This window comes from Eptatretus burgeri, chromosome 13 (assembly GCF_056783735.1).
Source record: "Eptatretus burgeri isolate ZD-2024b chromosome 13, Ebu_testis_v1, whole genome shotgun sequence".
NCBI classification, from domain to species: Eukaryota; Metazoa; Chordata; class Myxini; order Myxiniformes; family Myxinidae; genus Eptatretus; species Eptatretus burgeri.
In genome coordinates this window covers 71,883,904-71,906,133 of record NC_140973.1, presented here as the reverse complement: position 1 = coordinate 71,906,133, position 22,230 = coordinate 71,883,904, and the positions used below count along the sequence as shown (strand labels likewise).

General features: G+C 43.5%; 1 protein-coding gene across 1 annotated transcript in view; it reads right to left on the bottom strand.

The window, feature by feature from the left end:
- Positions 1–22,230, bottom strand: part of LOC147014748 (metabotropic glutamate receptor 6-like) — an 817,753-nt gene that overhangs the window by 627,303 nt on the left and 168,220 nt on the right. Inside the window, exons 3-4 of the mRNA XM_085852974.1 lie at positions 10,333–10,381; positions 53–216 (exon numbers count right to left, since the gene is read on the bottom strand). The gene's annotated coding sequence lies outside the window, so the exon portion shown is untranslated. The remainder of the gene's footprint in view (positions 1–52; positions 217–10,332; positions 10,382–22,230) is intronic.

The following is a 22,230-nucleotide window of genomic DNA, read 5'->3' as shown; positions in this document are numbered from 1 at the left end:
CCTTAAAAAAAATACAAAATAAAGAAGCGAATAAATACAATGTGAGATATACCAGTTAAGCTGGGCATGGTAACGGCTTCATGATGAGTTTCTGTAAAATTGAGAAGTATATCTTGGAAGATTCTTGCACAGGCCCAGCCGTTATCTTGATGCGAGAGAGATGGCTGGCATGAGTAAGTGCCAGCTTTCAGCATTGCCTTCATCTCCTTTTACTTCCTGCACAGCAACACCAAAGGAAAGAGACAAAATCACGGTTTGACACCCGCAAGTGCATACGAGCATGCAACGAACACGCGCACTGCCAGCTCCCTATCTATAATTCATTTTGCTGAAAGAAGGGAGAACTGTGTGTGACCTCGTGGACAAACAGGCCATCTAAGTATGGCATTGAGATGAGCTCACTCGTATACAGCTTCCAACCACACTGTAATATGGATCATGAGGTGTGCATGAAGAAATGTTGAACGAAGGCTGTGACTCAAGCCTCCACCTGTGCCAGGTCACCAGGTGGTTTCGATATGGAAATCGAAGCTGGTGGGTGGAGGGAGGAAACATTTGTTTTTTTACCTCCGCCACTGAAGGTGGAAGGAGGTTTTGTTTTCACCTCCGTTTGTCTGTTTGTGTGCAGGACATGTCAAAAAGTTGTGGACGGATTCAGATGACACTTGGTGGACGGGTTGGGTGTGTGATCACGAAGAATTGATTCAATTTTGGTGAAGATCCGAATCTGGATCTGAAATTTTTTTTAATTTATAAAGTGATTCTTCACTATTCGGAGATAGGGTGAAAAAGACAAATATATATATATATATATATATATATATATATATATATATATATATATATATATATATATATATATATATATATATATATACGCACGATATCTCAAAATTTCATGAGATCTGATAATGTTCTAGTGGATCAGGCATTGCGTGGCGGAGGCACGCACTCTGCCGAGTGCCCTTCTCGTTTATTGATCGTTTTAATGGGTGCAGGAGTGTGAGAGATAATAATTGGGGTTGAGAATAAAATAAAATAAAATAAAAAAGAGGATGTGAGGAAGGGATTTTGGGGAGAGGTTTGACACACCATTAAAATCAAACATTGTATTGCATGAGTTTGATTCAGGTTGAGAAAAAGAGGAGATAGTTAATGATGGGTATCTGGAAGAATCGGGAGAATGGGATGGGATGGGAAGATTGAAAAAAAAAAAAAGTGTCACCTTTCTTTTTCTCTCGAGACAGTTCGATCAGGTGTTGCCATTTGGGGGAAAGACAGATGAGAATCCTAGGAACTTGCTTATGAGGCAATGCCATCACATCGTTAGGGCTCACTACCACGGGGACAGCTCTGAGGAGGAGGTCTTCCTTCACTCTCGATCTGAGACACGTTTAAATAGGCCTGGGCACATAGTAATGGAAAGAGGGCATGAGCGATCTGCAAGAACATGAGACCTGACGTGCGGCGGTAATAGACCTTTGGGTTAGCAAGTGCGATTGGCGTCTGTTAAAGCAAACGTGAATTGCACCCGAAACATTAGACCGAACAAAAATCCGATATTTGTTTCAAATTACAAATGATGGTATCAGGTGAGTAAAGAATGATAGACAGACATCTCATTTTGTCAGAAATCTGGGGATAAGAAAATATAACCAGTCGTTCCCAGAGGACATGCTCACGTGGTCTGCATTCCATCCATGTCGAGATGTTCGGGCTGAGGGTCCTGTGTGGCATCATTAAACGGTCATTGACCCAAGGTGATGCAATTATCCAGCAGCCCGTGACCTCTGACGACCCTGTGAGATGCCATGAGTCATTTGTGTTGCAGAGTGGGGTTGATCGGCCTTTTCCCATGTTGCTACATGGGTGAGGAGGTGCCATGTTTTTCCTTCAAAATAGCATGGATTGTACTCAGCTTTGTAGCACGATACCACTGCAGCACCACCACATGGCTGGAATACACAGCTACTTGCATTCGTTTACATGACTGACATATCATTGTATGAATCGTTACCGCGACCATCGACAACACTTTACTCTATCACTGTATCACCACGACGACACTGCCCTCACACAGCACTGCACTGAACATGAGTGCATTATGACAGCACATCGATAAACAAAAATTCGTTACCCACTGCACCACCACATCGGTATCCAGATATCCGGTACACCACCATGGAAACAACTATATAATTGGCGAACAGAACACACACATTATGTGAGTGTGTTTAGAAACCAATAAATTATGACATTCTGCACCCCACAGCATGACTAAGGGTATTTGCAAGATTTGGACAGTTTGGGAATAATTACGCAAAGTTATTAATTCAAACCGTTTATTTGATTTTATACTCTGTAATATCAATTCTCACTGGGAAAGCAGCACATATGCAAAATTTTATGGGGGTTGACCCAGTCATGATCTTTTTTGTCTTCTTCCGATTCTCAGACGTACAGACGTAGATACACACAAGGGTTGTTACCTCCACCACCGAAGGTGTATGGACGTTACGTTTTCACCCGTCTGTCTGTTTGTTACTTGGGGAAAAAAAAATTGACAAGTGTTTTGATCACCTCCGTTTGTTTGTCTGTTTGTGTGTTTGTTTATCTGTCCGCTTGCCTCCAGCCCAAACCACTCAACCAATCGTTCTGAGATTTTCAGAGATGAATGTTACCGACCCTGCGATGGTCCCGCATTGAAGTTTTGTAAAATTTGGTTAACCAAAAAGGTCTATTGACACCCAGCATGGACACCCAACAGGATTAAAAACAAAACCTGTCAAAGGGTGGAGGAGCTCCTTGTGAGCCAAAGGCCATCCATATCTGGTGCCCAACTGTGTCTGCGGACGTCCTCCTGCAGTTGGGTTACTTCTTATTAGGAGGTTGGTGGCATGATTTGCACTCCGGCCACTGTAAAACTCTTCATTCCGCAAAACATTCTCGAAGCATAAAAAAAATCTGAAAACCCACTCCGTGGGAGTACCTCCTGTGCAGCTTCCCTTCGCAGGGCAGCTCACCGGATGACGGGATTGGGGCAAAGCCTTCGGGACCCCCAATCTTTGATGATAGGAGGGAAACCACGGGGTAGCATTCCCAGGTCAGATTGCGGGAGAGTGTGTCGGAGTGGTGCTGAGGTGTCGTCCACCAGACGGCGGTCTCCTTGGGTTAACCTGAGGCGGTCCCTTCGGGTGGGTGCCTGGAATGTCCTATCCTGAAGAGAGGATGATCACCTGTCTCTGTTAGGATCTGAGCTCAAGCGTTTGGACATCAGGATTGCAGCTCTCTCTGAGGTTTGGAGACCGGATTGCGGCGAGATAATGGTGGGTGGTTACACCTACTATTGGTCTGGTCGCTCTGATGGCTACCATCCCCAAGAAGTTGCTGTAGCTGTGTCCAATAAGCTGACTCCAATGATAATTGAGGTAACACCGGTCAACGAACGTATGATAAGACAAAGGATTCGTCACTCCTTAGGTGTCATTTCCCTGGTCTCTGTTTATGCTCCGACTGAGGCGAGTGATCTCACCGTGAAGGATGCATTCTACCTCACGCTCGAGTCTGTGGTTGATCAGTGCACCAGACGAGATACATTTCTCTTCTTAGGAGATTTCAATGCATCGACTGGAAATGATAGGGATGGTTATGAGACGTGTGTTGGTCCCCATGGGTCAGGAACTATGAACCAGAATAGCACTAAGTTCCTTGACTTTGCAAGAAGTCATGGACTTAGGGTGGCCGGTTCATGGTTTCAGCGCCCACAAGCTCATCGCTGACTTGGTATTCCAACGCTGGCGGTGTGGCAAAGGAGATTGACCATGTCCTCGTTGATTGTCGCTGGAGGATGATCCACAACTGCAGGGTCTACCGGAGTGCTCAGTTCCTCAATACTGACCACTGGCTTGTTGTGGCAACTCTGAAGTTGCACCTTCAATCCAGGAGAATGGCACCATCTCAGCCTCGGCTGGATGTTGGCAAGCTCAAGGACGAGAGGGTAGCTGAGGAGTTTGCAAACAGGCTGAGTGGAGATTTGAGGAGTCTGGGTGCTTTGGGAGGTCCTGAAGAGTTGTGGAGCGCCTTCAAGACCACCGTCTTTGATGTTGCCGGTGGATGTCTTAGAACTCACCGTAGGGCAAAGAAGAATTTTGTCTCTCAAGGGACACTCAATACCATTGACCAGAGTCACAGGGCCAGGCTGAATGGCAGAGCTGAGCTGTTCAGGGAGCTGAGGCGTAAAACTGTACGTGCGCTAAGGGTGGACAAAGACGCCTATGTGCGAGGAATCTGTGAGGGGGTAGAGCATCACCTGTGGTCAAGGGATTCTCGTCCTGCTTACAGGGGAATTCGCACATTGCGTTCATCCAAGCCCATCCCTCGGTGTACTGCTGTGAGAGCAGAGGGTGGTAGGCTCTTGACAGAGGAGTCCGAAGTGAGGGCCCGCTGGGCCGGTTACTTTGAGCGGTTGTACCAGGCTGATCCCCCAACTGTCGAGTTGGACGTCAAGGGTGTTACAATCCCTGTTGCTGACCCTCGAATCAACTGTGGTCCACCTACGCTTGTGGAAACACGGGCTGCGGTGAACCAGTTGAAACGGGGCAAAGCTCATGGGATCTGTGGCATCCATGCTGAACTTCTCAAGGCTGGTGGAAATGCTGCACTCGTGTCGTTGCATGCAGTTTTGTGCTCTGCCTGGAACACAGGCATCATCCCAACTGACTGGAAGAGGGGCCTTGTTGTCCCTCTCTGGAAAGGGAAGGGTGATCGCCAAGACTGCAACAACTACCGAGGGGTGACGCTGCTCTCAGTGCCGGGCAAGGTCTTTGCTCGGATAATTTTTATTTTTTATTTTTTTTTTTTGTATACCTTGGTCGAGGCTCGTATGAGAGCGAACACACAACTCACAGCAAGGAGGCATGAGACAAGAGGGGCGGGAGTGGAAGGGACAAAACAGTGGGGAACAGACACATTAGGTGAACTGTGGAAGGGAGAGGGATGGGGATGGGACGGGGAACATGGCGAAGAGAAGATGGACATTTCAGGGACTTTCAGGAAGGAAAGTAGGAGAAATGAAGGAAGTGGGCTTGGGTGGATTATCGGGGGTAGAAAAGATCGAGGATTTGGATGGGGGAAGATAAGAGGTGGTGGTGAATAGCTGTTTTGAAAGCCTGGAGGGAAGAATGGGAAAGAATAGAGTGAGGAAGTTTATTCCAAAGGCGGGAAAAAAGAGGAATGAAAGAGTGAAGATGAGCAGTGATTCGTGATTTTGGTAGTTTTACCAGAAGGGGGTTGTTGGCGGACCTTGAGCGCCCTGTGGAAATGTGGTGGGGACAAATCGCAGAGAGAGCAGGGGGGCAAGGCTTGAGACGAGTCGGTAGAAGACAGAAAGACCACCAACCAACCTGCGGTGATTGAGTGAGAGGCCCAAAGAGTCAGCTTCATTGCGGGAGATGCCGATGATCTTAAATGCCCTGGTTTCGACAGCGTGAAGCCGAGAAAGGTGGGAGGCAGGAGCACCAGCCCAGAGGGGAGAGCAGTACTCCATCAGGCTACGGACAAAAGCTTTGTAAGTGGTCAGGAGCTCAAGAGGGCCGAGGAAGGACTTAGCACGACGGAGGATTCCCAGTCGGCGACTGGCTTTTGAGGCGAGGTTGGAAATGTGACTTTCCCAGGAAAGGTCATGGCAGATCGTGAGACCTAGAAGCTTGAAAGAAAGGACTTCTTCCGGAAGATTGTTGAGAAAGTGGATGGGGGGGGGGGTTCTAAATGGTCCTTTAAGAGAGAATATAGTGAGAGTGTGAGATTTGTCCAGATTGAAGGACATGTTCCACGTGTTGGACCAGTTTGTGATTTTATCCATATCTGCAGTGAGCGAAGAAGCTGCTGCTTGCCTGGAAGTGAAGAAGCTGAGGGATGACCGATGGTACGTCAGAGGGTGGAGTCATCAGCAAAGAGATATAGAGGATTTTCCAGAGTCGGAGAGATCGTTGATGAAAACCAGAAAAAGAATAGCGCCGAGAACGCTACCTTGAGGAACTCCAGCCTGGACAGGAAGGGGGGATGAAAGAACTCCATTTAGGGCCACACGTTGACTGCGACAGGAGAGGAAGTCTGCGAGCCATGAGTGGAGATGGCCTTGAATACCATGGGAAGAGAGTTTGGTGAGTAGTGCAGGGTGCCAGACTGTGTCAAAAGCACGTGATATGTCCAGGGATACGGCTCGGATTTCCTGTCTGGCATTGAGGTCCTCCATCCATTGATGGGAGAGCAGAAGCAGCATATCCAGGGTTGAGTGACCTGGTCTGAAACCAAATTGATGATTGGAAATCAAGCCATTGGAGAAAAGGAAGGATTTCATATCTGAAGCGATGATGGATTCCATCACCTTGCTGATGATTGGGAGAAGGCTGATTGGTCTGTAGTTACAGGGATCTGTTTTTGCACCTTTTTTATGCAGGGCAGTGATGTTAGCAGATTTCCAAGCAGATGGCAGATGACCTTGGGAAAATGAGAGGGTGAATAGAACAGAGAGAGGGTGAGCAAGAGCAGAAGAGCAGGCTTTGAGGACACGTGGGCTGATGCCGTCTGGACCGGTTGCAGAATCTGACTCGAGGTTTGAAAGCAAGCTCTCCACCTTGTCAGGAGAAAAGGACACAGAGTCCAGGGACACTTGGGTGCGACTGGGTCAGGTGGGTAGAGAAAGTGATGGGTTTTGGACACAAGATTTAGCTGCAAACACCAAGTTTAGGCATTCAGCCTTTTCACGTGCGGTATCAGCAGTGCGGCCATTTCAGGTAAGGGAGGGGATGGAGGGGGGATATACAGTCCACCAGAAAGAGATTTGATTAGATGCCAGCAGGATTTTAAGGAGGGAGAGAGGTTTGAGAGTTCAGACTTGAGATGAGAAAGATGTTGTTTTCTGGCTCTCCTGACGGTAGATACACACTTGTTCTGAGCTTGATGGAAGGAACTGCGATTGCCCTCAGTTGGGTTTGCTTTCCATGAGGCAAAGGCAAGTTGTTTCAGGACAACTGCCTCACCACAAGCTTCAGTAAAGCAAGGGCGGGAGGAAGGGTAAGACAACTGAACACGAGAGGGGATAAATCTGTGCATGAGGGAGAGCAAGTTTCTTTGAAAGAATTCCCAGGATGAGTTGATGTTTGAGAAAGTAGTGATAGGAGACCAGTCTGTCAGTTTGATGGCTGCTTGGAGACCCTGCCAGTCAGCTTGAGTGAAATGCCAGATTCGACGGCGGTGAGGTGGTTCTCTGATAATAGCGAGAGAGATGTCCACTTTGACAAGGACGTGGTCAGAAGAACCGATTGGAGCGGAGGAAGAGCAGCAGATATTGTCAGGGAAATTTGTCAAAATCAGATCCAGAAGAGACGGAGTACCATTGGTTGAGATCCGGGTCGGGAAGTTGACCGATTGTGTCAGTCGCAATGAGTCGCAGAAAGCTTTTGCTGAGGTGCCATGACAGGTGAGAGAGGTACCCACACCTAGCCCACTGGCATGATGACAATTGAAGTCACCACATATGAGGAAGAGAGAGTTTGGATGAGAATATAGAAGTTGGTCCATGTTTTCGGAGAGTGAGGTGTAGATGGAGTCATCACTGTTTGGTGGACGGTACAGCACACAAATAAACATGAGGTGGGAGTGGAGGGGAAGCCGTAGCCAGAGGTGTTCCTGAGGGTGTGGGGGAGTGAGAGCAGTGCAAGGAGAGTGAGGAATAGAGTCTTTGATGAAGAGAGCAACTCCTCCACCAGGACGAGGCTCAGGTCTGTCATACCGGAGGAGGGAGTAACCAGGGAGAGATACTTGGGAGTCAGACACATCTTGGGGGAGAAAAGTTTCTTTTAGGCAGATTATGTCTGGTTTGTCAGTGGCAACCTGTATGGAAAGATCTGAAAGGTTTGAGCGAAGGCCCCGGATATTTGAGGTCCACACTTTTAATGAAGAGGGAGGGGAGGAGGCTTTGGGTGCAGGGGGTGGGGGAGGGTATGACAAGGGACAAGGGGGGAGGTAAGGAGGGTTTTGAAAGAGTGTGGGGGATGGCAGAATAGCTCGGGGAGGGGGCCGGATGAGAAGGAGAAAAGGCTCTGTGGTGCTGGGGGAGAGGGGGGACAAGAGAGGGGGAAGAAGGCCGTTGAGGATTTGAGGATGTGGAGTGAGGAGATGGAGGTGAGAGGGCAGTGGAAGGAGGAAGCTTTGAGGATGAGAGGCGGGGGGCAACTTTGAGAAGGGTGAGTGAGGGGATGAATGGTGGGAGAAAGGTGAGGGGGGAGTTTTTGAGAGAGGTGAGAGGGAGGCTTGGAGGGAGAAGAGTGGGATGGTTGCTTTGAAAGTGAGAGTGAGGGGTGAGAGGGGTGAGTTGGCACGGAAATTGGAAAAAAAAGAATGGTTGATGGAAAGTGAACATTCATAGCAAACTGGGGTTTTTTTAAGGTTTAGGTTAGAGATGCGATTAAACACATTTCTTGATAGATGCAAGAAAGGCGAATTCAGAGAATGGAGAGAAGAAACGCTGTAACAGTTGGATTTTTAGGCAAGGTATGAAGGAGAGGTCGAATTGAGAGCAGTCTGTTTAAATAGTAGAAGAGTAGTGCATTCTGATACAGTAAAGAGTACCACACGTGTGAAAGAGGAAGATGTAGCATTATAAGAGATCGTTTTTATGGAAGTGTTATAGAAAAAAAAATCGAGGAAGAAGAGGAGGAGGAGGAGGAGGAAGAGGATGACGAAAAAGAAGAAGAAAAAGAAGAAGAAGAATCGAGACTTGTGAGTGTGCAAGAAGAAAGGTTGTCGTTTTTTTTGTTGTTTTTTTTGGGGGGGGGTTTAAGATAACAAATCGAGTGATTAGTGGGAGGGATGGAGGACGTTAGGAAAGTGGGGAAGTTATAGATTGAAGGTGATGGGGGAAAAAAAACAAATAAACATGATCGTACACTGAGGGGAAACAAAGGGTAGGCCTCAAGCACCGGGTAAGACAAGGTCGATGAAATCTCACAAAATAGCACGATTTTTGAAACAAAACCGAACTCGGAACATACAGTAACATGTAGGTGAGAAAATAAACAGTTAAAACGGGACAGATAACGACCGGAAACTTAACTTTGAGATCGTCAGCAGAGAGCCCTGAAGGAGACCTGCCGACACTCCAAACCAGAGCAGGAAGTGTCGAAAGCCGACACTCCAATCCCAGAACTTTAGATCCTCTTAGACCCTTTAGAACCCCAAACACCCTAAGACTCCTTTATACCTCTTAACCCCTTTGACCTTTAGACCCTTCTAGATGTTTTGAGACCCGTTAGACCCCTTCAGACAAAAGGACGTTTGAAAAGGGATGAAAAAGACGTTTAAAAAGGGATGAAAAAACGTTTAAAAGGGATGAAAAAAGACTTTTTTAAAGGGATAAAAAGACGCTCCAAAAGGGCTGGGAGAGGGAGATTAAGAGGGATGAAACGGGATGGAAGAGAAATGAAAAATAAGTTTTAAGAGGGATGGAAGAGGGAGATTCAGACGGATGAAAAGACGACATTCACTCTTGAAATGAAGACGTGCTTTTATGCATGGGTTAATTGCAGGTTTCAGACCCTCACTGGCATGTGGTTGACAGGCATTCAGAGCTTGCTGCAGGTTAGATGAATCATTAAAATTCAGAGCAAGGTGCGTCTGCATGACAGAGGTGCACAAAGCGATGCTTATTCTGTCAATGGCCCACACTGATTTTATAATGATTCTGCCATTAATGTTCGTGAGGGTTAAGGTGAAAAGTGTTGATTCAAGACCACTCGGGCTTGCCAAAGGACACGAGACCTGCACGATGCATGCACAATTGAGGATCCCAGGCTTCTTATTCTTTCATATGTAGCACAAGGCTGCAGGATTAAGAGGGATGAAAGAGAGGGATTTTAAGAGAACTGAAAGAGTCCAGTTAACACATTTGGCTGACTGCGCAGCTATGCCGCTGATGCAGTGCCCCCTATAGGTTAGGACAGGAATTTGTAATTTGTTCAGAGCCAGCAAGAGCTCGCCGACTCTTTGCGAAGGAGATCGTGGGATATTTAACATCCACCAACGAATGCCGACAGATGGGAATCCAGTTTAACGTCCATCCGAGAGACGGCACACACATCGATGAATCACCCAACCTGTGAAACACCAGGACGACAGTTTACAACTGGGTCGGGATTAGTACCCCAGTAATTATACTCACATGAATATTCCCAACACCTCAACCTCTTACTATTCCCAACCTTCCTTTGATATATTGCCATTTATAAACAATTTACCTGTTCAACATCAGCATCAATTTCATTATTAGTTCACCTGAAACGTCGTTCCGGTGAGCTTATGGGATGGCTCTGAAACGTCTTCTCTGAAACGACACGTGTGATTTTGATGAAACTTTACCACAATCTTCATCACCCTGTTTGTATCAAAGTTTGTTCATAGCATTAAAAACCAGAGAGTTGGTGTCAAAGCCACCCAATGCTCACCTGTTTATACATTTATCGTTTTTAAAAGACTAGTCTAATAATATTTTTATAAAGCATTGCAGTGAAGTCTGATCCAAATAATTTTAAAGCAATATATGTATTTGTATATTGTAATCAGTAAACTAGCACACATATTAAATGAATGGCAAGCATCTAGTATAAACAGGCGATCATTGGGTGGCTTTGACACCATCTTAGGTTGAAATAAAAAAAAAAAATTAAAATCAGTTGTTAATTTCAACTTCACTACACTAATAGTATACGCCAAAGGAACCTCCATGCCAAATATCAGCATCCGAGTACACATATTAAATGAATGGTAAGCTTCTAAAAAATAACTTGCATCAAAAACTTTAACATTGATGTGCTACAAAAAAGTTAAGTTCAAAACAGGTCAAAAATTTAAAACATTTGAAAATATTTTTTAATTTCAACTTCACTCCACCAATAATTATTGGTATTTGATGGTGGAGTGAATAATTATTGGTGGAGTGAAGTTGAAATTAAAAAATATTTTCAAATGTTTTAAATTTTTGACCTGTTTTGAACTTAACTTTTTTGTAGCACATCAATGTTAAAGTTTTTGATGCAAGTTATTTTTTAGAAGCTTACCATTCATTTAATATGTGTACTCCTTTGTTATATATATTATATACCCCAAAGTATATTATAATATTATAATATTATATTATAATATTATAATATAATATATTATAATATTATAATATACCCCAAAGGAACTTCCATGCCAAATATCAGCATCCGAGTACACATATTAAATGAATGGCAAGCTTCTAAACAACTTGCACCAAAAACTTTAACATTTTCACGCTAACGCTGACGCTGACGCTCACGCCGGGGGTATCGCTATAGCTCTGTTCTTCGAACAGGTGAGCTAAAAATGTGTATCGGCACTAAGGGGGTTTATGGTGGGGGTGGGGGGGTCACTCCCCAAAATATATATTTGCTTTCTTCTCAGAATACACATGCAATTCCGATGAAACTTCACCACAAACTTCATCTCCCGTGATGTACCAAAGTTTGGTCATGGCATTAAAATAAATTGGGGTCTGAGGGGGTCTATGGTGGTGGTGGGGGGTAGGTCCCCCCCCCCCATAGAGGTATTTGCTTTCCTCTCAGGAACGACATACACAATTCTGATGAAACTCGATTACAACCTTCATCACCCATCATGTAACAAATATTGTTCACATTAAAAAAATAAAAATTAAAAATCAGGGTCTTAAGTGGGTGGAGGAGGTGGTTTCCCCCCAAAACATGCATTTTCTTTCTTGGCCGAAACTACACACACAATTTCAATGAAACTTGGCCGCAACATTCAACACCTGTGATGTACCAAAGATTGTTATCAGCAGATGTGAGCACTTGAGAAAGAATTTGATCTGAGCTTGAAGCGAAGAAAGGAATATGGTCTGAAGAATTTTCATTGGATGACGGGGATTTCAGAATGTGTATTTGTGATTCTGACAGGTATCTATTCAAAAGTAAAATCATTCTAAAAAATGCCTATCAATACCCAACCGGTGTTTTGTGCACGTTGTCGAGGCTCGTATAAGAGTTTACACACAGAAAATACAATAAAGGGAGCAGGAGGCAAGAGGGACATGAGAGGGAAGCACAAAATGGTGGGGAACAGGACATTAGGAGATCTGTGGAAGGGAGAGATATGCGGTGGGGTAAACAAGGTAAACAAGATGGACACCACAGGGAATTTGAAGGAGGTGGGTTTGGGGTGGATTAATGGGGGTGGAAAAGATAATGGTTTTGGATGGGGGAAGATATGAGATGGTGGTGAAGAGCTGTTTTGAAGACCTGGAGGGAAGAGTGGCATTGATGACAGTGTGGAAGTTTGTTTCAGAGGTGGGAAAAAAGAGGAATGAAAGAGTGAAAGTTAGTAGTGATTCTTTATTTTGGTAGTTTCACCAGAAGGGGGTTGTTAGCGGACCCAAATCACCCAGTGGAAACATTAGTTTCACAGACAGAGCAGTGGGGAGGCCGGAGAAGAAACGGTAGAAGACAGAAAGACCATCGACCTGCCTGTGGTGAGAGAATGAGAGACCCAAAGACTCAGCCTCATCACAAGAAACACCGATGATCCTAAAAGCCTTGGTTTCCACAGCGTGAAGCCAAGAAAGGTGAAAGGCAGGAGCACCAGCCCAGAGGGGAGAGCAGTATTCCATCGGGCTGTGAATAAAAGCTTTGTCTGTGGTCAGGAGCTAAGGTGTGCCAAGGGAACACTTTGCACAATTGAGGATGCCCAGTCAGTGACAGCCTTTGGAGGCCAGCTTGGAAATGTGGCTTTCCCAGGAAAGATCGTGGCAGATAGTGAGACCAAAAAATTTGAATGAAGCGACTTCTTCAAGAGGAATGTTGAGAAAGTAGATTGTGGAGGGGGGGGGGTCCAAACAGTCCTTTCGGAGAGACATCATGAGAGTGTGAGATTTGTCAGGGTTGAAAGACATGTTCCAAGTATTGGACCAGCATTGTGATTTTATCAAGATCTTTAGAGAGTGAAGAGACTGCTGCTTGCCAGTCTGAGGGATCACAGAGGGTGGAGTTTTCAGCAAAGAGATAAAGAGGATTTTCCAGAGTCAGAGAGATCATTAATGAAAACTAGAAAAAGCACAGGGCCCAGAACACTGCCTTGAGGAACTCAAGGCTGGACAGGAAGAGGGGATGATTGAATTTCATGAAAGGTCACACATTAACTGCGGCAGAAGAGGAAGTCTGCGAGCCATGAGTGGAGATTGCCTTGGATACCATAGGAAAAGAGTTTGGTGAGCAGGGCAGGGTGCCAGACCGTATCGAAAGCACGCAATATGTCTAGAGATATGGCTCTGATCTCACGTCTGGCATTGAGAACCTCCATCCATTTTGGGGAAAGCAGAAGCAGCATGTCCAGGGTGGAGTGACTTGGTCTGAATACAAATTAATGATCAGAAATCGAGCTGTGGAGCAGAGGAAGGATTTGATATCAGACGCGATGATGGATTCCATAACCTTGCTGATGATTGGGAGAAGGCTGATTGGTCTGTAGTTGTCGGGATGAGTTTTTGCACCTTTTTTTTATGCAGAGCAGTCATGTTTGCTGATTTTCAAGCAGACGGCAGATGACCTTGAGCGAATGAGAGGGTGAATAGAACAGAGAGAGGGTGAGCAAGAGCAGGTTTTTCGGACACATGGGCCGATACCATCTGGACCGTTTGCAGAATCTGAGTCGAGGTTTGACAGCAAGCTCTCCACCTTGTCAGGAGAAAAGGTCACAGAGTCCAGGAACAGCTGGGTGTGACTGGGTAAGGTGGGTACAGAAAGCAATGGGTTTTGGACACAATATTTAGAAGCAAACACGGAGTTTACGCATTCAGCCTTTTCATGTGCAGTGTCAGCTGTGCAGCCATTTGAGGTAAGGGAGGGGATGGAGGAGGAACATGCACCAGAAACAGACTAAGCTAGATGCCATCAGGATTTTGAGGAGGGAGACAGGTTTGAGAGTTCAGACTTGAGATTATAAAGATGTTATATTCTGGCTCTCCTGAGGCTAGACAAACACTTATTCTGAGCTTTGTGCTTGGAAATGAGATTGCCTTCTTTAGGATTTTCCTCCCATGAGGTGAACGCAAGTTGTTTCAGGCCAACTGCTTCGCCACAAGCTTCAGTGTACCATTTGGTGGGAGGAATGGTAGGACAACTGAAGAGGAGATGGGATGAATCTGTGCATGAGAGAGAGCAAATTTCTTTTAAAGAATTTCTTTGAATTTCAAACTTCTTTGAGAGCAAATTTCATTGTAAAACAAATGAGGTCCTTTTTGGGATCGACGGGCTGTTGCAAACAATGGATTGCTGACTATGCATTCTGTCCCGACCATTGCTGGACATTGGATCAGCTAATAGCCCGAACCCTCTGGAATGAACGCTGGAAGCTGAGGAAGCCTTCATCGCCCTCAAGCATGCTCTCTCATCCGCACCAGCACTTGGTTTACCAGATTACAGTAAGCCTTTCTACTTGTATTCACATGAGACACAAGGGTTTGCACAGGCAGGACTGACGCAGAAACAGAAGAAAAATGTGACGGATAGTCTAATCATAATACAAGGTTGGATGGGGTTGCTTTGGGGTTTCCACCATGTCTGAGAGCTGTGGAAGCTGCCTCTTTTGTGGTGCAGGTTACTGACCCCATTGTTTTGGGAGAGCCCTTGATACTTCTTGTGCCACATGCTGCTTCTGCTGTTTTGTTGAACGCTAAAATGCAACATTTGTCAGCCTCACAGGCTACTATGTATGAGCTTGTTTTGATAGCTGCAGCAAATGTTCCGTTTTAGCGGTGCCTACTGTTGAATCCTGCCTCTCTCCTTCCTACTGTGGATGACGGAGAGCCACACAGTTGTGAGGAAGTCGTGTCGAGTGTTTGTTTACCATGCCCACACTTGAAAGACACCCCATTTCCAAATTCTGATTTGGTTCTTTACGTGGACGGATCCTCATCCAGGGCGCCTGATGGTTCATTGCTTTCGGGATATGCAATTTGCTCCGATATTGAAATGCTGGAAAGTGGGAAATTACCTCCAAATTGCTCGGCGCAACAAGCAGAAATTTTTGCACTAACCAGAGCTTGCTGTCTTGCCCAGGGACAAATTGCTACTATCTGCAATGACTAACGCTATGCTTATGGTGGTGTGCATGACTATGGTGCCCTCTGGTGAGAATGTGGGTTCCTAATATCTTCTGGGACTCTAGTGTAAAACAGCAAAATAATTGCAAATCTACTGAAAGCTATCCTTTTCCCCTCTGATTTTGCTATAATAAAGTGTGATGCTCACACAAGAGGTTCTGATGCTTCTAAGGGAAATGCTAGAGCAGATGAAGCTGCTCAAGCCACAGCTGTTTCCCTGAATGCCTTAATGGTATCTCAATACAGTTCCACACTGCACACTCACTCTCTGACCCTTGATGATGTGGTTGCACTGCAGATAGCTGTTGATGAAGGTGAGCGAGATGTGTGGATAGTGTCCAGATGTACATTTGACAATGATGTTAAGCTTTGGAAGTTCCATGATGGCCTCATTGTGGCTCCCCAAAACTTGTTAACTTGACTTGCTCATCTGGCACATGGTGCGAGCCATTCGAGAAAAGGGGGGGATGTGTGCAATTGTAACGAAAACTTAGTATGCACCAGGTTTTACCCTGATTGCTGAACAACATTGTCAAAATTGCCTAATTTCTCAAGAACATAACCTGGTAAAAGGACCACACAAAGTTATTGCTGCACATCCACCACCAATGGGACCATTTGTACATATCCAAATTTATTTTGCTGAAATGCACGCATGCTGTGGATTCAAATATGTCCTCATGGTATTCGACATGTTTTCTAAATGGGTTGAGACATATCCATGTAGAAAAGCAGATGCAACCACTGTCGCCAAATTATGAATGAGGGATTTCATTTGCCGATTTGGGATTCCTTGTAAGCTTTCGAGTGATAGGGGAACCTATTTCATACCCCAAGTGGTTCAGGAATTGTGCAAAGTGTTGCAAATTAAACAGCATTTTCATTTCCCTTACCACCCTCAATTGGATGGAGCTGTAGAACAACAAAATGGGATCCTCAAAAACAAATTAGCAAAGGTTTGTAGCCAGACTGGTCTGAAATGGCCAGATGCTTTACCAGAGGCTTTAATGCCAACACGTTCATCAGTGAACAGAAGGACAGGTCTCTCCATCCATCCATCCATTGGGACCATACTGTATGCAGAGTGTTGGTGCTGTCTAAGCAGTCTCCTTGGCTATTGAGCAAAATCCTGGATGGGTCGCCACTCCGACGCCGGATACCGGCAAGCTGGCACTCGTTTTTGCCAACCTCAGAAAAATGACAGAGTCAACCCCACCTGGTATTACCTGGTATTATAAGCCAGAGTCAACCCCACCTGGTATTACTTCAACAGCTGAGTGGGATTTGAACTTAGGATCCTTGGATCCCAAGCCCACCACCCTAACCATTAAGCCAACATCAGGCATATACAGGTCTCTCACCACACGAAATTCTAATGGGTCGACCAACGAGACTACCAGTGTCATCTCCTTTGAAAGTAGAGGAAATGAATACACATCAGATGGATGATACCATGCTGACATTTTGCATTGTGTTAAAGCAAGCTGTTAAAGCCTTTCACTCACTGGTGAAGGAAGCTCTACTGAAGCCAGCTGTTCCATAGCTTCCAATCTGGTGACTTTGTGTTTGTAAAGACCCATAAAAGAAAGAACGCTCTCCAGCCAAGGTGGATCGGCCCCGACCAAGTACTGCTGGCCACCCACATCACTGTGAAATGCAAAGGCAGAGTGACATGGATCCACTCCTTCCACTGCAAAAGAGCTCACGGGGGAAATCTGAACAACAAGGAGACATCCTCAACCGCTGCGCCATGACCACATGGATTGTTTTCATAATCTTTTGTGGTGTTGTACCAATAAATATGCTTTTCTTGTTCAAAGAATGGATACTTCCCTGGCTGATAGGACCATTTTCTGCTGAAAATGGAAGTAAAGTAGAGCATTTGAGTGATAATGCCACACAATGTGCGTAAATGCATTCCACACTTGCATACACAGCAACACCCATATATCACTGTCACAACCACGCCCTCACACATCCAGGCACACATACAGAAACACAAATAGCAACACTCCCAAATTAATGCCACACGCATTAAGTCACCTCGAGCAAGGGGAAAGAAATTCTGACTGAACCACAAGCTGATTTGCATGAAGAAGGGTTAAATGGAATCAACACATATCTGGCCATTTCCTTGAAACATGCCCAAAGTGCAAATCAGAGCAGTTTCTGGGTCTGCACTCACGTACCCCATTCATCACACAGCGGACTGCCACTTGTGGTAATTCCGTTTGAAGAACGAGATTTTTGGGGTATTGGGTGGATAATACGCTATGATTTGTCATAAAAAGTTGAATGATGGTGGGGAATGAACTACCTTTTTCAATCATTAGCCTCATTACAATTTCTCAAAACTACCTTTGTATGTTCGAGTTTGGAAAAAGCAAGGAGGGCGGCCTCTGCTTGGCTTGGAAGAACCCTAAAAGTGAATATAATTTAGGGAACTCTACATGTTGGTACAGGATACAAGTAGATGGCTTTGCAGAAAACAGCATTGGACCTAACAAAACATACCCGATGGTGGCCACTAATGGAACTTACTTTATATGTGGAAATAAGGATTATCCATGGCTCCCCATGCAGTGGTCAGGTTCCTGCTACTTCGGCAATGTGGTGCTTCATATACGCTTGCTGACTCGCTCTCCCTTCCAAACCGCAAGCCGGAGGAAAACAACTATTAGAACGAACAGATTGGAGAACGAATTATCTGAATTACACGACGAATGGATAAAAATAAACGACCTTCTTGAAGAGATTTATTCCTTCAGGAATGAACTGAACGATATTATTTTTGACTGGAAACAAGTTCTCTCATGCCTATTGATACCGAATTCAACGTGAGAAACACACACGTGCATGTGCGTATTTGTGTTTGTGTGAGTGTGTGTTTGTCTCTGTCTCTCTCTATCTGCTTGTCTCTATCTGTCTGTCTCTCTCTGCTTGTCTCCGGCTGTCTATCTCTGTCTGTCTGTCTATCCCTCTGTCTATATCTCCCTTGAGTTTTGACTCATTATTTTTTATTTCTTTATTTTTCAGTTTAAACACCTGTCTGGTTGAACCAAGCACACAAGTTAATCGTCTGGCAGAATCTGACCTGAAATTCAAGACATCTGAAGCAGACGGCTTGGAAATATCATCTATTTTTACAACGGAATATTTAATATTTTCAATCTTGTTTAATTATAAATGCTTTCCTTATAATTATTTGATTTTGAATTACAAGAAAAGAATAAAGATGTAAAGGAGGGGTGGGGGTCGGTGCGCTCCCCCAATGACCCATCACCCCCCTCATCCCACCCCCTCCCCTCCCCGTGTGTGTGGGGGGAAGGGTGGGGGTGGGATGAGGGGGGTGGTGGGTCAAAGGTGGGGGGCACACAGGGGGGGATGAGGGGGTGGGTGGGGTTGGTGTGGGTGGGGCTTGTGTAGGTGGGGCTTCCGTGGGCGGGGCTTGTGTGGGCGGGGTTTGTGTGGGTGGGGCTTCTGTGGGCGGGGTTTTTGTGGGCGGGGTTTGTGTGGGTGGGGTTTGTGTGGGTGGGGTTTATGTGTGTGGGGTTTGTGTGGGTGGGGTTTGTGTGGGTGGGCCTTGTATGGGAGGGGTTTGTGTGGGCGGGGCTTGTGTGGGAGGGGCTTGTGTGGGTGGGGTTTGTGTGGGTGGAGCTTGTGTGGATGGGTGGATGGGTGGATGTGTGGATAGAGCTTATGTGGATGGGTAGATGGGTGGATGTGTGGATGTGTGGGTGGAGCTTGTGTGGATGGGTGGAGCAAATATTTTAAATTAAATAAACATGTTGTGTGTGGGGAACGAATGAACTAATTCACTAATCACCAATTATGTGAATATGATGAATGTGGATTTTGTGTGTGGAGCTTATGTGGGTGGGGTTTATGTGTGTAGGGCTTGTGTGGATGGGTGGGGCTTGTGTGGGCGGGGATTGTGTGGGCAGAGTCAAAAAGGGGCGGAGTTTAAAAAATATTCAATTTATCTTTGTCTTTTGTAATTCCTGTGAATAAAATGAACCTAAAATCTCTTCCCCCTTTAAATCATATACTTATAAGTCCAAGAAACTGTATCTATCACATCAACGATTTTGAAAAGCTCATTTGTCCACCACTTTGTTTAACCTTTTTCAAAATGAGATTTCCACCTATATATTCTTACTATGTCACCAACTTTGAACTTAGGCTTTCTGACATTAATCTCTTTTTCATATTCTAATTTTGTAAATGTTTCTGATGGTTTGGTATTCGTTGAGGTGTGAATCGTATCATTATACTAATCTACAATATCTTGAATAAAAGATGACCATTGTTGAGAACCGAGGTGGGTGAATTTTTTATATAGTCTCTCTTTTAAAGTGCAATTGCAGCGCTCAATAACAACCGCTTTTCCTTCATTAAAGGTACTGTATAATGTAATGCTGTTATTTTTTAGAAAATTCATAAATGTCCTGTTATAGAAATCTCTACCCTCATCAGTCCACAATTTTTTCGGTTTTCTCTTACTCTTATTAAATATCTGTTGAAAGGCTTACATAAGAGTATTACCTGTTTTGTTTTTTAAAAGGACAACCCACGCATATCTACTCCTCCAATCAATAACGGTTAAAGCATATTTGTACCCCTTATCATTATTGAGTTCAATCAAATCAGCGGACCAGATATAATGAACTTCCTTGGAATAAACCTTCCTTCTATGAAACTTTGTGAATATTGTTTTTTTTAATTATTTTAGCATTACCTTTTTGTATTTAGCAATTGGCATGTACCTTTTTGTATAAGCCTATTATTTTTACTTTTAAAATATGAGATATTTTTCGTATTAGTTTTCTTTTTACATTTGAGACAATAACTCATTTATTCATGAGAAAAATTCTTACAGAGTGCGAAAACATTTTTAGTTTCCAACATGCACATTTGAATCTAAATTTTTAAAACATAAAGAATCCTCAGAAATGTCTTCAATCTCTCCTCCATTTATTTAAGAAAAAAAATGAAAAACTTTAAATAAAGTCAATCACACCAACATCATCAATAATATAATCTTTATCTCCACTTTCTCGTTTATATCTTCTCCCTGAAAACGATGTTAATAGTCTTGTTGAAATTATTTCAGAGACTTGTCAATTCTTTGTTTTCCTCCTCGGTGCGTTGAGATTCATTTATTTTCTGTAATACCCCCAATCTTTTTTTAATCTGACTAGTTTCCATATTTTTTATATTTATTTATTCTCTTTCTCTCTCTCTCTCTCTCTCTCTCTCTCTCTCTCTCTCTCTCTCTCTCTCTCTCTCTCTCTCTCTCTCTCTCTCTCTCTCTCTCTCTCTCTCTCTCTCTCTCCTCCTCTCTCTTCTCTCTTCTCTCTTTCCTCCTTCTCTCTCTCTCTTATCTCTTTCCTCCTTCTCTGTCTTCTCTCTTTCCTCCTTCTCTCTTCTCTCTTTCCTCCTTCTCTCTCTTCTCTCTTTCCTCCTTTGTCTCTTCTCTCTTTCCTGCTTTGTCTCAGTTTCTTCAACTCCTTCCTCATCCCTTACTATCCTTGAATCACTTACACCAAATAGAATATCACACATATATTCATCAGGATTCTTGTTATTCCTGTATCCAAAATAATTTTTTTTACAACAGGAAACCAATAAAATTTCTTCTAAATTTCCAAAAGAGCCTTGCATTTTCTTAACTTTATAATTTTTTCATAATTGAACATTTTAATGAAATCCAAAGTTGTTGGTTCATTAACATCAGTATAAAACCAATCTTTCATTGAAAATACCTCATTCTTATGTTGTGGAACATATTTATTAAAATACCGAATACCCTTTTCTTGAAAGAATGCTTGGACACAGAAATGATAATTTTCTTGAAGCCTTCATCCTGTCATTTATGTATTAGAAATATATGACAGATTAGTATTATGACATGAAACACCCCCATCTTCCCATAGTTAAATCATTTTGTATTTCCTTACTTATTATATATAATCCTGTTCTTTGTGTTTTCATGATATAAACTAGGGCAAAACCATAATTAAATTTACCCTTATTAAATTATTTTATTTCTTGTTTACTAATCGTGCTTCCACAAAACTCATTCTCGGCACCAAGTGGATAATATTCTTCATTAAGAGGCTGATTTAATTGTTCCAGATATTCTAGGTTAATTTTAAATGAACAATTATACCCTAAATCATTCATATCATACCCCCATTGTGCTATTCTCATACAAACGATACGCCCTTCTTTATAAAACTTTAGTTTAATTGGAACTGTGAATTCTGCATGACCTGGAGATAAAATCAACACTTCTGTATCTTTGGAATACACAGCTGTTTTATTTAAGGATATATATTGTGATAAATCACTTAATCTCACCAAGTCATTCGCGTCAGTCAGGCTTGGATAATTTATTAATTTATAAGCATTTTTCATATTAATATTTTTTGTTGTACGATATTTCTGTCGTTCAGCCTGTGCCTTTGTGTAATAATTTGGTAAATCAATATCCAGTTCCTGGGATACACTAAAGAGAGAACCATCTTTACCAACATGTCATTTATATTAGATTAAAAATGTCATTAAAAATTTTATTTTTGTTGAGTTGAAATTACACATAGACATAATTGACCACAACACTTGGAATTTAATTACTGGACTTGAAATGTTTGATAAACACCATTCTGTAAGAATTTTATGACTTCAACAGGTGGTGGAAGACCAAAACTATCAAAATAATATTTATCTTGACTCTTAAAAATACAAACCCAATGAGAACCGTTCCCATTATTATCTTCTAAGTTCATAATAATATTCTTTGTATGTTTAGACCCGTTTGTTAATTCATCTCTCATACAAATAACCACATTATGAATTTTTAATGTCTTACAATATTTGACAAGTTCTAAATTTGATGTTGTATTCTTTCAAAATTCTTAAAACCACTCATCAATGCTCATTTATTTATTAGAAAGATATAATCCATTACCCCTTTTAGTTAATTTTACACCTGCTTGTGCGATAGAAGAAAGCATATCTCCAACTAACAATCT